The following is a 16,073-nucleotide window of genomic DNA, read 5'->3' as shown; positions in this document are numbered from 1 at the left end:
TAGGCTAAGGCTGTACGCTGGTGATTCACAGGGCTCTCTCCTCACTCCCGTATCCAAGTGCTGACTGGACACCTCCTTTGGAATGCAGCCAAGATGTTTCCAGCTCAGCGTGCCCAAAATCACACTCAGTGTCTCAAAACCTGTTTCTGCTCCAGGTCTCTTGAGGTTACCAACTACCCAGCCACACAGTGTCCTCATCCTTGACTCTTTCCTCTGTCCTCTCATCCCTGCCACCATAATTGTCTCAAGTAAATGCCCTAAATATTTCTAAATTCTGTCCACTCCCTTGTATTGCCATGGGCACCACTCAGATCTGGGACATGGTGACCTCTCACTGAGACATTAAAACTGTCCCCTCGGGCGCCTGGGTGGCTCAGTGGGTTAAGCCGCTGCCTTCGGCTCAGGTCATGATCTCAGGGTCTTGGGATCGGGTCCCGCATCGGGCTCTCTGCTCTGCAGGGAGCCTGCTTCCTCCTCTCTCTCTCTCTGCCTGCCTCTCTGCCTACTTGTAATCTCTCTCTGTCAAATAAATAAATAAAATCTTAAAAAAAAAAAAAAAACTGTCCCCTCACAGGTTTCCTGCTCCTGGTCTTACCCTTCTTCCATCTATTCTCCGTGGTTCATCAAACTGATTTCTAAAACCTACCACATAGGCTTTCTTTTCTCCTAGGGAAAAGTCCAGTTGCCTCCAGCTGGGCACAAAGCCAGCCTCACTTACGCCTCCTAATTTCTTTCTTTCTTTCTTTTTTTTTTTTTTAAGAGTTATTTATTTATTTATTTGACAGACAGACAGAGATCACAAGTAGGCAGAGAGGCAGGCAGAGAGAGAGAGAGAGAGAGAGAGAGAAGCAGGCTCCCCGCTGAGCAGACAGCCTGATGTGGGCCTCGATCCCAGGACCCTGAGATCAGGACCTGAGCTGAAGGCAGAGGCTTTAACCCACTGAGCCACCCAACACCTCCTAATTTCTTGGTCCATCTTGGAGCCTTACTGAACTTCCTGCAGGGCTTGCTTGCCCCTCGTGGTACACACTTCCGACCTCATCTTGCCTTGTCAGTGCCTGTTCGCCTGAATAGGCTTCAACCTAGACATCACAGACTTCTTCGGGAGCTTGCTCTTCCCCTACACTCCCATCAGAGCACCCTGCACTTCCCCTGGTCTAGTACTAATCACACCCCTTTGCAAGTGCTTATTTATTTTCTATCCCCCACTATGTATATATATATTAGCATAAGCATTTGCTGACTATTCTACCTAAGTAACAGGCACCACCCAAAACATTTCAAGTATGAAAGTACCACATTTAATGCAGAGGTGCTAGGTTCAGCCTCTGCCTTCAGCCCAGGTCATGATTCCAGGGTCCTGGGATCGAGTCCCACATCGGGCTCCTTGATTAGTGAGGAGCCTGCTTCTCCCTCTGCTTGCCACTATCCCTGACTGTGTTCTCTCTCACACACAAATAAGTAAAATCTATAAAAAGAAACAAAACAAAAGAAAACCTCCACAAGGGGCCAGAGGGAGCCGTTAGCAATGAGGCTGAAGAGGGGCACCTGGCTGGCTCAGTTAGTGGAGCGTGCAACTCTTGATCTCAGGGTTGTGAGTTCGAGCCCCGTGTTGGGTGTGGAGGTTACTTAAAAACAAAATCTTAAAAAATGAGGCGGAAGAGGTGGGCAGGGGCTTGTCACAGGGCCTTGTGGAGTGGCTATAGGGCTTGGAATTTACCCCCAGGGAACTGGAGACCCATATGTGGGCTTGAAGCAGGAGAATTTTGTGATCACATTTAGTCTTTGGAAAGGTCATTCTAGCAGTTGTGTGGAGAGAGGAGGCAGGAAGCAGTGAGGCATCTGAAGGCATAGCTAGGAGAAGTGATAGCAGCCTGGGCCGGATAGAGGCAGTGGGGATGGAGAGGCTAGTGAAGAGATGTTCCAAAGCAGAATGGAAAAACAGTTTGGTGATGATGGGATGTGGGAGGTGAGAAAGTGAAGCCCAAGTTTCTGGTCTGGTGATGGCTGGATAGTGATATATCTCACTAAAAAGAGAGAGCCCTTATAATGGAAGCGGGTTGGGAGGCGAGTAACAAGGCAGGTAAGGTGACTTGGGAGTTTTCTAGGAGGAAGTAACCAGAAAGAAGCTGAAAATAGAGATCTGGGGCAAGAAGAGAAGGGTGTGGGCTGAAGACAGAAGCTTGAGAATCTCCCTGCTTTACTGTTAAGTCTTATGTGACTACTGTGATGTTCAGTGATCCATCTGTTCCCCCTACAGCAGTCAGACCTTATACTTGCCTCTCCATCCTTGACTTCCAGCTACTAATGCTCATGAAGTTTAGTCTGGCCTCTACAGGCTAAAACAAAATATAAAGCACTTGAGGGCTAGGGACGGCATCTTTCTCCAGTATTACCCAGCATGGGCATTGATCTGTATCTCAAGCAGTTACTCAGAACATACTTGAGATTAAAATTTCATCAGTCTAAACACTTCTGCTATTTGCCTTCCAAATGCCTGAAATTTCCACCATTAAAGCCCTTCTTTTGAGTTAAGGCAGTAGTGTCCAACTTTTTAGGGGCAGAAACCATGTCCTCCTCTAAACAAATCCCTTAACATTTGGGGATGTGGGAGAGCATGGGAGGAGCAGAGAGGCTTGGAGCCTGCCTGACTTCCTTTCCCCTACCTCTTATCCTTCCAAGGCACACTCTGAGCTAAAGCATCATTTCTAGAGGATCCCTATAAGACTGGAAATGTTATCTGACTGTGAGGACCTCTGAGCAGCCACTGAAAGAACTGGAAGACAGGATTTGGGGCTGGAAGATCTAAGCACTCATTCTGGTTTTTCCAGCAAGTTACTGGATGGCTGAGCAAGTCACATCATTTCCTGAGTTTAGGACAAAACTGTGTCTGGCTCTTCAAACAGAGCTGTGAACATCAATTGAAAGGGCAGATATGAAGATATTTTGCAAAATGAAAGACATACAGATGATGGATGCCTGGGTGACTCAGTTGAGCATCTCTTTGGCTCTGGTCATGATCCCTGTGTCCTGGGACTCATCTGCATTGAGCTCCTTGCTCAGCAGGGAGTCTGCTTCTCCCTCTGCCTCTGCCCCACCCCCCTGCTTGTACTCCTGCACTCTCGCTTGCACGCTCGCTCGCTCTCATATAAATAAATCTTAAAAAAAATCTACAGATGAGATGGATTATTAAAAGGTGATCAATGCATGCCTGAAAAATGCAGGTAAGAGCACAGAAAACAAAAGAGCACATCCCCCAGTGTGGGATGTAGGTCTAGGTAAAGTCCTTTGGATTCTAGAAAGCAGTAATTTGAACTAAGAGGTAAAAAATAAACATGCCTTTTTATAGGGGTCTGAAGAAAGTAGATATCAGTAAAGAAAAAAATCCTTGTGGTCTCGGTAGGAGATATGAAGTGGCAGGTCTTTAAAATGTTAGGACAAAGGGTTGCCCTTGACACTAAAACTTTCCAAACATCTTATAAGGTTTAGTATCAAAAAAAAAAAAAAAAAAGTTTAGTGTGACTACTTTGCACCCTAGTCCAATTGTATAGAATGACTTGCTGTCCCCCAACCTTCTTGTGCCCTTTTACACTCCTGATGATGGCTTTTCACCTTACATGCCTTTGCCTTGTTTGTTAGTGCCTTCTGACCCTCCACCACCCAGCTGAAATGAGATACTCCTAGAGAATGATTGACTCTCCTTTATCTATGAATTCATTTCTTCTTGTTATAACCATTATATATGTTTTTTGTTTTATTTTGTTTTGGTGTGGTTACGTGTTTTTTGTTTTGTTTTTAACCGGTCTGAGCAGTTAAACTTTGAGTTCAAGGACAGGAAACACATTTTGGGTCCTTTTATATCTCCAGGGCCTAGAACAGCAGGTACTCAATAAATGTTTGCTAAATTTGAATTATATCTCATATAATAGATACAGACACAACAGGGGTATTCAGGTGTAACTTTAGGTCTCACCCCAAGTGAGCAAGAAGATTCCTGCCCATTTTTACTTAGAAAATCAACACCTCTCCTCCACTGTTGATTTTCTTGCTTAAAAAAAGTTTAATTAAACACACACATAAATGATCATAATGCGGACTTCACATGGGTCAATGGGGAAACCAAGAAAGATCTTGTAAATATAATTGTTTCCTGAGAATTACAGCGCAAAGTACACCTTTCCAAGAAAGAATGGCTCTTGGGGTACCTGGGTGGCTCAGTGGGTTAAGCCTCTGCCTTCAGCTGGGGTCATGCTCTCAAGGCTCCTGGGATTGAGCCCCATATCAGGCTCTCTGCTCAGAGGGGAGCCTGCTTCACCCTCTCTCTCTCTGCCTGCTTTTCTGCCTACTTGTGATCGCTCTCTCTCTCTTTCTCTCTGTTAAATAAATAAATAAATAAATAAAATCTTAAAAGAAAGAAAGAAAGAATGGCTCTCAAGCCAAGGAAAGCCTAGTCAGTAACTGATTCTGTTAATGACTCTAGAAAGACTGCGTCCACCAGAAGGATGATTTGGGAGTGAAGGTAGGTAACAAGAAGCATAAAAATAAAATAATAATTACCTTTTTGTAAGATTATAAAATCAGTAAGTTACATTTTTTGTAATATTACTGGTGTCTAGAATTATGCCAAGAACCTTACTTGCATTTTCTTGTTTAATCCTGTGTGAAGTACAATCATCATCCTATCTTACAGTGAAGAAATCTACAGTTGTTACAATTCACCCAAGATCACACAACCAGTAAAGAACTAAGATTGAGACTCAAATCCTGGACAGTCTGACTCTAGCATCCAGAGACGGTGAGAGTAAACATTTACGTTATATAATTTACATTTATTTTTTTTCTTTTTTCTTTTTTTTTTTAAGATTTTATTTATTTGACACAGAGAGAGAAATTACAAGTAGGCAGAGAGGCAGGCAGAGAGAGAGGAGGAAGCAGGCTCCCTACGGAGCAGAGAGCCTGATATGGGGCTCGATCCCAGAACCCTGGGATCACGACCTGAGCCGAAGGCAGAGGCTTTAACCCACTGAGCCACCCAGGCGCCCCTATAATTTACATTTCTTAATCTAATTGACTGCTCACCAAACTTTATAGTAATTTGGCTTCCCAGGAGGCTCTTCTGTAGGGAAAGAACATGCCTTGTGCCAGCCCCAGGACACTGCCCACGTGCCAGTTGGTAAAGCAGCACTCTGCTTTATCCACCAAGCTCCTGTGAACCTGACAAGTCCCTAAGGAAGAAATACACTCTTAGGATACAGTCTGCATTTCTTGTCCTGCCTGTGAGGCTGAGCACATCCTGGAACGTGGTGACGTCACTAATGCCATGTAGTAAGCCTATAGCCCCAGCTGATAATGCCCTGAACTCCTGCGGCCTACAAACCTTAGAATTCACATCAAGAATTCTTCCTTAAATCACAGAGTGGTTTTAAATCACCACAGTTCTCATTGGTGAGGTAGTCTGGAGTAGCACTGCAGGGAACAACTCTGTCCTTATTTTTATCATCCCAGTGGTTTCATAGGCTCTCGTCATATTGCTTTTCACGCTCAGCTTGTTTCTGCCCAGGCTGAAACATCCTATCCTTTTGTCTTGCCTCTCCATTTCTTGGTCTTGGAGTCAATTCCATGAAGTAGGACACATCCCTGTTTCCTACAAGGAGAAGAAAACACTTCCTCTTGTCCCTTTCTAGTGATCCTTCAGCATTTCCTCAGCCCTGGGTCAGAATAGTACCTAGGATCTTTTCCTTCAGAAAGCAAGCTCCAAGGCCACTTGGACCCCACTCTTGGTTTCTAACTGATGCCTCAGAGGTCATACAATTGATAGTTCTTTTTTTCTTTTTAAAGATTTATTTATTAGAGAGGAAGTGAGTGAGCATACATGGGGGGCAGAGAATCTTCAACCAGACTTTCCACTGAGTGCTGAGCAGAAAGCCCCATGCAGGCTTGATCTCACGACCCATGAAATCACCACCTAAGCAGAAACTGAGTCAGACACCCACGGACTGAGCCACCCAGGTGCCCCTAAAGATTTTTTCTTTTTTTTTTTTTCAAAGATTTTATTTATCTGACAGAGAGAGATCACAAGTAGATGGAGAGGAAGGCAGAGAGAGAGAGAGAGGGAAGCAGGCTCCCTGCTGAGCAGAGAGCCCAATGCGGGACTCGATCCCAGGACCCTGAGATCATGACCTGAGCCGAAGGCAGCAGCTTAACCCACTGAGCCACCCAGGTGCCCCTAAAGATTTTATTTTCAAGTAATCTCTACACCTAATGTGGGGCTCTAGCTTAGAACCCTGAGATCGAGAGTTGCATGTGCTACTGACTGAGCCAACCAGGTGCCCTTGATATAATTATTATAAATATAGTTGTCTCAGGCTGTTATAACAAAATAACCGCTGACTGGGTGACTTATAAACAGATTTATTGCTCACAGTCCTGGAGGCTGGGTAGTCCAAGATCAAGGTACCAACATGGCTGCATTCTGATGAAGGCCCTCTTCTTGGTTCATAGCCGTTGCCTTCTGGCTGTGTCCTTAACATGGTGGAAGGGACCAGGGATCTCCATGCAGCCTCTTTTATAAGGCACTTATCCAATTTGTGAGGGTTCCACCCTCATCACTTAGGTACCTCCTAAAGGCCCCACCTACTAATATCACTTTGAGCATTAGGATTTCAAATATGAATTTTGAGAGGGACATAAATATTCAGGCCATGGCAGCTGTAAATATCATTGTAAATATAGTATAAGTTTTTTCCATCTAAGTACACTGACTTATATTTGCCTATATTAAAGCTTTAGAAAACATTCTTATAGCTTACTCTTAAAGATAAGGAAGATGGTCTGAAGTAAAGTCTTATAGTAAGTTTATTAATCAGATTATTAAAGATGTCAGAAAGAAAAAGAAGCTAAGAATTTAAGCGCAAGTCAGCCTTGTTGTTCCTAGTACACAGTTGTTCCTAGGTACACCAGGAGGTCTCTGGGGTGGAGCACTGAAGAAATTGCAAGATGCAAATATTCCAGAGTAATTTCCCCTAAGTTTGCCTTTTCTTTACTTTTGAGCCCTCTGGTATACATAAGAGACAAATGGGATAATTTGGTTTCTAGAAAAAGGGATCACAGGTAAATTTTCCAAATAGTCACACGTTTCTAGAATATTAAGTAATTAATAAGGCAAGCACCTGAGATCAGGAATCAGAAAACTTGGGCCCTGGTGTTGAGAAACCAAATTATCTCTTTTCTGCATGTCTGTACCCAAGCAGCTGAGTATTGCTAGAAAAAAACACATATTGCCCAACTGGTTTAACTTTAAATTCATGATTACAAACTTCAAATGGATACCCAATATTGCCAGTCCTACATAGCCAATGTAGGCAGTCCTACTAGGAAAGTCGTAAGCTTGCTCCTCCAACCCTCACCAGCATTTGCACTGGTCTTCACCTTTATTACCTTAATTATCAGAGTGGAAGCATCCTGTTCCTGTATAAGGTCAGTCCTCCCAGTTTCCTTATATCCTGTCATGGATTTCACTCCTATATAAGTCAAGCAAGCCTTCTTTCTCCTGTATCACACCCAATGGCACATAAACATGCTCCAGAATCCTGCCATGTTTTAAAACATCTCCTCCCTTGACCCCGGATCTTTCCACAGTTATCCCTTCACAGCAAAACTTCTTTCCACAGTTATCCCTAAAATTATCCCTAAAGTTAACTTTCCACAGTTATCCCTAAAGTTTGCTCCCTTCACAGCAAAACTTCTCATGTTGCCTACATATGCTCTATTTCCTTACTTTTCCATTCATTCTCAACCCATCCTAATGAGGTCAAAATCTCTTGATTTACACCACGAATCAAGCCAAATTCGCCAATGATAGTGTCCATTGAATTCCAAGGTGACCAATCCAATAGCCCTGTCTCTGGCCCAAGTTGACCTCTCAGCAGCACTAGACACGGCTGACCACTTCCCCCCACCTAAACGTTCTCTGCCCTTGGATTCCAAATTCAACACGCTTGTGGATTTCTGTCTTCCTGGCTGCCCCCTTTCAGTTTTCTTCTCCATTATCCTATTTCCAAATGCGGAAATGTCTAGGATCTGGCCTTGGAATTTCTCTTCACTCTTTTCTCCAAGTGAAAGCCCACACATATATATATAGTTTAATCCGTTCATGCAATTTAAAAACACCTGATTGAGTTGCTACCACCTAAATATCTGAAGATATTATATTACAAAAATCTAGATTTCTGATTCCCTTTTTCAACAAAACTCCTGGAATATCTGTCAATATTGGGCTGGCATCTTCATAATGGGAACAATCAGCTGAATGGAGCAGAAACTGTCCCGTTGATGCTGGCTCCGATTGTTATCCGTGATATCTAAGGTATGGGAGTTCAGAATACAGTCTTGAGTCAGATTCCCTTAAGTACCAAAGGCGCTCCTCCCTGGGTCACCAGAAAATCTTCAAGGCTGCGATCGGTGAACTTCGTCTCTGGTTGGGTAGAATCCGCAGGTGCATCCTGGGGAGGGGAGGGACGACCGCACTTTAAGGGGCTGAATGGCACCGCCCACAGAGAACTTCGCTCTCCAACAGAGATAAGAAGCGTAGGTTTTAAAATATAGCATTATATCACGCCAAATAAGAAAGTCCTTTTGACAAAAGGCCGGTGTGGTCGTGTATAAGCATCAAATCTGGTCTTCTGTTGGCCTTTCTTGGCTTAAGTGGACTGGTGACACCAGGGGAAAGCCCATGCCCTCTCCTCTTGCACCCGGTTTTAGGAGGCGGAGAGCTCCCTTAAAAGCCGCTGGGCAAGGACAGACCTTCTCATCCTCGCGCCGCTGGCGCTGTACAGTTCTGAGGAGTTGGGAGTGTATGGGGACCAACCGGCCTTAACGCGGTGGCGGGCTGCGGTGGGGAGCTAGGAGGGAGGGTACGGCCCAGCTAGGGCGGAGACTTGGGCGGGGCCCGGCCCGAGAACCGCCTCAACCACACCGCCTAGCCCCGGCGCGCGCTTCCTCCAAACACCCTCCCTGCCACCCCCAACCCCCCTTTACGGATTCGGGGCCGGAGACTGCGGCTGTAGAACCAGGTCAAACAAGCCTGGGATCCTGTACCGCCCAGAGGCGGCGGCCTCCGCCCAGGAAACCCCACCCAGCGTGAGCCCGGACGTCGCGGCGCCCGCAGAGCCCACGCGCGAGCGGGCGAGGGCGCGGGAGGGCGCGTGCGGCGTGACGCGACTCGCGGCGCGTCCCGTGACGCCATCGCGCCCGCTTTTGAAAGTTGGCGCCCGGGGCCGCCTCCCATGCTGCCCTGCGCCAACCCCTCCCCTCACCTTTCCTCCCCCGCCCTCCACTCGTCGCCCGGCCGGCCCCCCCACCCGTCCCTTCCCTTATCAGCACCCGCGGCCCCGGCAGCGCCGACGCAGGCGCACTGCACCGCGCCGCCGCCATTTTGTGTCCGAGCCTGTGGAGCGATTAAACCGTGCGCGGAGCTGCTTCTTTGGCGGCAGCGGCGGTGGCGGTAGCCGGTGCGGGTGCGCGGAGCTGGCCGGGGACGCCGGGTGGCCGGAGCGGTGGAGCGGCGGCGGAGCGGGCGCTGCAGGGGGTGTGGCGCGGAGGTAAGGGGGCCCGGGGTGGAGGAGGTTTCGCGGGCCGCCTCTAGGTGTCACGATGGGGCCGCTCCGGTCGGCGCTGGCTGCAGCCCGGCGCCAGCGCCGCCGCCGGGGGGTGTTTGTCTCCCTCTACCGTCCCTGCTGCGGCGCGGCCGCCGCCATTGCCCGTCGCCGCCGCGGCCCGGCCGACCCCCCCCCACCCACAGCCGCCCGCTAGGCCTCCCTCCTGGCGGCGCGCTAGGCCTCCGGCGGCGGCGGCGGCGGCAGCAGCAGAGGCCCGCGCGCCGGCGACTCCATTTTCCTTCCTTTGTCTCTGCCCTCGAGGCCGGCTCTTGGCCCGACTGATTGCCCGGCCGCGGCCCGCCCTCTGCCCTCCGCCCCTCCCGCGGCGGGTGGCCGCAGCCGAAAAGCGATCTCTGCGTCCAGGCTCCCGCGCCCGCCTTGCTCTAGGGTCCCGACCCACTGCCGCCGCGCGCGCAGCCCGGTTTCCGTGTAGTATGGGTGTCGGGCCCTGGCCGACTCCTCTCCGGCTGCCCCTCCTCCAGCCTGCCCGGTCCCCGGAACCTACCCGGCCGCTCTGCGAGCGTACCCCTGCCGCTTGGCTGCTCCGCGGTTGCTCCCAGTCCGCGCGCCGCCGCCGCTGGTCTCCGTCTCCGCCGAGTGGCGCAGGCGGCGCTGCTGCGGCGGCGAGCAGAGGGACCCCAGAGCTGCCGAGAGCTCCCTCTGCAAGGCTGGCTGAGCTGCTCGCGCCTCGACGCTGCCTGAGCGGGCGGGGGGACGCGCGCTCGCCGCCCCCGCCAGGCCCGGCTGCGCCCCCAAACTCGCGGCCGGGCTCTTCTCTGGACCTGACCCGTGCGGTCCCCCACGGTGGGCGGAAGAGACTCGAGTTCCGCACCAAGTAGTTTTTCTACAGCCAGGATCGGACTCCACTTGTAGTGATAGCCTGACTTTGTGCGCTAAGAGATCTCAAAGGGATCAAAACTTAATTTCATTCTGATCTCAAGTGACGTGACACATTACTGAATTCGGGATTATGGGGTGGCTAAATTGGATCAGGGGACCCTTTAGTTTCCTTCCCGCTTTAAAATGTCCTGACGCTAAATTAGTACAGTATTTAGTACCTGATGCTTTAGGGCTAGGCGAAGGCAGTTCTGCCTCGGGATTGTGCAACCCGATCTAAAGCGCCAGTACGGCAGAATGAATTTATTCTTGACTCCACTGGTAATTTGCCCATATGCTGAAATATGAGGGTTGATGTTGTAATTGAATCCTGGGTCACTAGTTGCAGTTGGTTTATAAATATCTACGCCTAATGTAACTACTCTTTAGTAGCTGACTTCCTGTAGCCCAGAGTTCAGCATTAAGTAAACATTCGCATACGTAGTCTTCATGCTTTGAGTTTAAATCAACTAGGAAAGTTAAAAATCTACGTCCCCTATAGGCGGCAAAAGAAGTTAAACAGGGCACGTATACTAAATTTACTGTCCTTACCTGTTTTTTTTTAATGATTAAAAAGCTTCCTGTCGAATTGCCATAGTTTTCTCTTTTCTGTTTTCCTGAAATGTTTGAGGACTTTATTGTAGTATCTGCAGTAGTTGATGTGTCAGCTCGGGTTGCGTTGGAGAGAGGAAGATCTTGATTAACTTTTTTTTTTTTTCTTTTTTCTTTTTTGAGGAAAGCTCTGTTAAGCTTAGGAGGAAATTAAAACAGCCTGGTGCTAAGTGAAGTTATCTGGTCTGCTGTGTGTAATCTCAATCTGTAAGATTTTGCAGGAGTCTGGCTCTATAAGAGAGTTTTTCAGCATTTTTTTCCCCTGGGGGGGGGAGCCTTCAAAACGTTTCTTCTCCCCCTCCTCTCTGGTAAAAGTAAAATTGCGCTAACAAGTCCAGTATTGATGAAGTGTTAGGTTTGGGAATAGAGCCATGCTTAATTGTCTAGTAAATTAGTCCACTTGTGTAAGTTTTTGCATTCTTGAGATTTTTGGTTTTATTTTCTTTTTGACATGTGGATGGCAGGTGGTCTGTTTTACTTAAAAAAGTAAGCACTCTATGTGTTAAAGATTAAAATCCAGAAGATCTGTGAATGATCCATGAGTAAAGCTTGTTTGCCCTGGTTAGTGTTGTGTTCCACAGACCATGTTTTGTTTCTTCATTCACTCCTGCCTTATAGTCATCAGCGGCTTGGTCTTCCATATCATACTCCTTGTTTTAATGATATAGACTTCGTCTACAGAGTTGCTATTCTTTGAGATTTCCTGTATGCCAGGGATTCATACTTTTTTTTGAAAATGAAATCTACAGAGAATAAATTGAGAATATAAGGTTACCCAAAGGACCTTATTACTTAAATCAGCAACGTGAGGAAGGTTACAGCAGTAATGTTTGCTCTCTTAAGAAAATATGGCTTATTTAAGAGGAACTGTAAAAGTCATCCTTAGGGGTCTGCATAAGAAAACTTAGAAGCTGTAAAAGTCATTCTTAAGATGCATTCCAGTTCTAAGAGCTTTAGGGTTTTGCTTTAAACAACACGCAAAGTGAGAGAGTTCTTTTGGAGTGCAGAGGCCACCTGCGGCTGACTAGGGCCTCAAGGAGGAGTCCCGTGGCAGACACTTGCACAGTGGTGCCTGCTGGCAAAAAGTCTCCTCTAGAGACTGTTTTTTGTTTCTGTTCGGTTTTTTTTTGGGGGGGGGGAGTTTTTGTGTGTGTGTGTGGTTTTGTTTGCTTGAGGGATGCTTCTGGCATCAAATTCACTCCCCCGCATCCATTTTATAGCCTCCATTTCATTTTTTTAAACCAGAAATTTAGTTGATCATCTGTCTACCTTATTTACCTGTCTTGGTCCCAGATGACTTGAGACTTTTCTGCTAGGAATTAGGTCCTCTTCAAACAACTAAAATTTGTCATAATTTAATACTTTAAGAAAGAGCATACAGGTTTGGAAAGAATAATGGCAAATTATTAACAAATTAACAATAATGGCAGACCCAGGTTTGCAGTTGGATGTGTGGATTTGGCATACCATATTTGGTTTTCTAAACATCCCTGAACTTTAGTCACTATCCACAAATCTTCCCTGGTAGTATCTTTGGCATTTTCTTAGTGATAACTATTCGAGTGCAGAGATGTGACATTGCATATACACTGCTAATATATACACCAAGCATAGTGATTTTTCCATGCTTGATCTTCATTTTTAGTCACCCTTAGAATGTTGAGGTAAATAAAATCTCATCTCCTTTGAGGCATGCTAGTAACTATATGGACTCCAATACAGAAGTGTTTGACTAGATATATTAATCCTCAGTTTAAGTTGTAAATTGCTTCTCAGCAGAGACGACTTCTTTAGCTTTAAGTATTTTATCAGCTTGGTTTTATGGGCTTTAGTTAATTATGAGGTGGATTCCCTCCTAGTTTTACCTTATATGCCAAATTCCTTGGAAACTCTCAGTTCAAATTTAGCACTTTCACTTGGGAGTTTGTTTTCCTTCTTTCCTTCCTTCCTTCCAAGTAAGTTCCTCTGTACTGTTGCCTGAAGCTTGATAGTTCATTTATTTGTTATTTGGGGAGAGAATTATCAGCTAATAAACTATTTCATTGTTGTGCTGCTCGGAATTTCAAGTCAGTGAAAGCTTTCTCCATTGTTATCTTATTAAACTGAAAAATACAGTCTTGTGGTGTAAACTAACTTAATCAGTAAAGCCAGTACTTGCTGAAGATAAGGAAATACACTGTTAAAGGACTATTACTATGTAAGAATTTTTTGTCCGCTTAAAAAAAAAATATATATATATATATATATGCCATTATTTGCTTGCAAGATCATAATGGGGTTCTTTTTTTTTTTTTTTTAAGATTTTATTTATTTATTTAAAGTATTCTCTGTACCCAACTTGGGGCTCAAACCAAGAACCCTGAGATTAAGAGTCATGTGCCGGGGCGCCTGGGTTGCTCAGTGGGTTAAAGCCTCTGTCTTCAGCTCAGGTCATGATCTCAGGATCCTGGGATCGAGCTCTGCATCAGGCTCTCTGCTCAGCAGGGATCTTGCTTCCCCCTCTCTCTCTGCCTGCCTCTGTGCCTACTTGTGATCTCTCTCTCTCTGCTAAATAAATAAAATCTTAAAAAAAAAAAAAAGAGTCATGTGCTCCACCAACTCAACCAGGCAAACATCCGCACTGGGACATTTAGAAAAACAAATTACAGATCCTTTATCTATTAAGCAAATGTCTAAAAAAAGAAGTGTTTTATTGGCTTGATAGAATTTATGGAATGCCTCATTTAGTAACGTGACCTCTTAACAAGTATATTGTTTCTTAACCAGTTTTATCCATTTTCATCTTGCCCTTATTTTGCTTTTCATGTTACGTGTGCATTAGTGTATATTTGGTATTGATAAAATTATTTGTGTTTCTGTTTTAGAATGATCACAGATCTGGAGCCAAAGAACAAGATGCACTAGTGGACAGATTGCTAACCAGGGGCTTGAAAGTTCTGTTTTCCCTCCTCAAACTGACTTTGCAGTCACGGAGAGGTAAATACTCTTTCCATTTCTTGGTCTTGGGAGTAGTAAATCCTTTCTGGGGTTGGAGGATTTGCTATATAGTTCTTGGGTATAGGAGATGCAGGACAGTGGGTGACTGAGGGCATACAGGTTTTATAGTCAGAATCCTTGGTTTGGAACTGCACTGCCATATACTAGCTGGGTGACACTGAGCAAAATCAAAGTACTTAAACTCTCTCCTCCTATGGTCCCCATTTGAGAGAGAACAATACCAATTACAGAGGCTGTTTTCCAAGTTGATGAGAATGTGCATAAAGCATTAAGTATTCTGAGTGTGTACATAGGAAGACCCCAGGAAATGATTGTTTTTCTGCAGAAACCCTTGGAATGTATTTTTTGACTATTAGCAAATAACCTCAAAAGTCCATGGCCCAAGGCAATTTGAAATTTTGATGGAATCCTGTCCTTGGGGAGATAGATCTTAGATAAAAGTTGTCTTAGTTAACTTGAGTTAGCCTAGCTGATGACCCATTTTTGCATCAGTTACAGTCTTTATGAATAGCTTTTAAAAAACATTTTAAAGTATCACTTAAAATTTACTGTAATCTACCATTTCTGTTATAAAATGTCATGGTCATCATAGTGAACTTGAAAGAGGCCTTACAAGTGTTGAGATCTGCTAGGCTTTGGAATCTTATAAAAAAAGTGGGGTTCTGGGTAGGAAAATTACCTCTTCTGAGGCTATAAGAAGGCACATCTTTCTTATCCCCTAGAAGATGTGAAAATGTTTTAAAACTGTGAAAGTAGTTTAATTGCCCTTGTGTAAGAGCAAAAGAGTGAGGTGGGAATTAGAAATGCTGACATTAGATAAGCTTATGTGAATGAATCATCTAAGTGACGGCTACTAAGATTTTTCTTACAAGCTGTGCCTGGAGCAAATAGAGAGGAGAAAGGGAACAGGAGTGAAAGCTCTACTATACTTCTTCACATGTCTGTTTTCCATGGTCAGCTTGGTACATTGATAGATGGGAAGGAGAAGGTCTGTGTGCTAGTATTCTGTCACTCCAGAAATAATTTGTACCCTGCAGGGTTTTTTAGGAGTGTTGACACAGCGTACATATTAATGAGTGCTAAAAGAAAAACATTACTGATTTGAAAAGCTGTATAGAAAACTACTGATAAGAGTTTGGGGAATGGGGTTATAGGAACATGTTGGTCACTTTTAAGTGTTATGGCTATTTAATTGTTTAGATCCCTGTTTCTCAAACTGGGATATGAATACCCTTAGGGTACAAAGTGGTATGATTCCGGGGTACTTGAAGTCACAAGATAAACATGACCCATCTTCTTGGAGCTTCAATTGTGCTCATTGAGGGGGCGGTGAGTTAAGTAATTTGACTGGTAAGTAATTTTTTAATTTTTACATTAAAACAAATACGTGTTTTAGTATCAGAATAGGAACTCTGTATGATTTACATAACACAGGTTTTCAACAAAGTGGGTCATGAGTACCTGGCGATAAGAATTGCTTTTTGTATAGGTACTAAAATAGAAATACTTTTATTTTAGTATTCAAGAAGCAATACTTTTGAGCTCTAGAACAGCTCTACCATCCAGCTCTTTACTTTGTTCCCTGTAGTATTGTACTGTGGCATGTAGATGTTAAATTGTATTAAATGGTGCTTGTTGGCTTGCATGCATGTTCCTGCGCATGTCCAACATGCACAAGAGCTCTGCACAGATTGGGAGGCAGTTCTAGGTGGCTGGATGAAGTCAGAAATATTAAGACCATTCCAATGACCTAAGAATTACAATTTTAAAATAAAGCAATGAGCAAAATCAGATCTAAAATTGTAAATTCTACAAAAGAGAATTTTGAAAGCAAATACCACATTAACTAAAGCGTAATTAACAATTTATACAGATTTTGTTATTACTCCCCCATTCAAGTTGTCAGGTACTCAGAGTCATAATAAAATGGCT

The 16,073-nt window shown here is 45.0% G+C and overlaps 1 protein-coding gene and 1 long non-coding RNA gene across 3 annotated transcripts in view; one reads left to right on the top strand and one right to left on the bottom strand.

The window, feature by feature from the left end:
- Window positions 1-6,832: 6,832 nt before the first annotated feature.
- LOC122911340 lies at window positions 6,833-10,323 on the bottom strand. The gene is made up of 2 exons (XR_006385452.1): window positions 10,162-10,323; window positions 6,833-8,501 (listed from the first exon to the last, which is right to left on the bottom strand). It is a non-coding gene; the product is annotated as an uncharacterized LOC122911340 (long non-coding RNA).
- The window catches only part of CTCF (CCCTC-binding factor), a 54,966-nt gene continuing 48,353 nt past the window's right edge, over window positions 9,461-16,073 (top strand). For both annotated transcript variants that reach the window (XM_044255940.1, XM_044255938.1), the window contains exons 1-3: window positions 9,461-9,599; window positions 14,009-14,120; window positions 15,379-15,491. The gene's annotated coding sequence lies outside the window, so the exon portion shown is untranslated. The remainder of the gene's footprint in view (window positions 9,600-14,008; window positions 14,121-15,378; window positions 15,492-16,073) is intronic.

Source organism: Neovison vison, chromosome 7 (genome assembly GCF_020171115.1).
Source record: "Neovison vison isolate M4711 chromosome 7, ASM_NN_V1, whole genome shotgun sequence".
Classification (NCBI taxonomy): Eukaryota; Metazoa; Chordata; class Mammalia; order Carnivora; family Mustelidae; genus Neogale; species Neogale vison.
The sequence above is the reverse complement of the archived record's forward strand: the minus strand, read 5'-3'. Positions and strand labels throughout refer to the sequence as shown.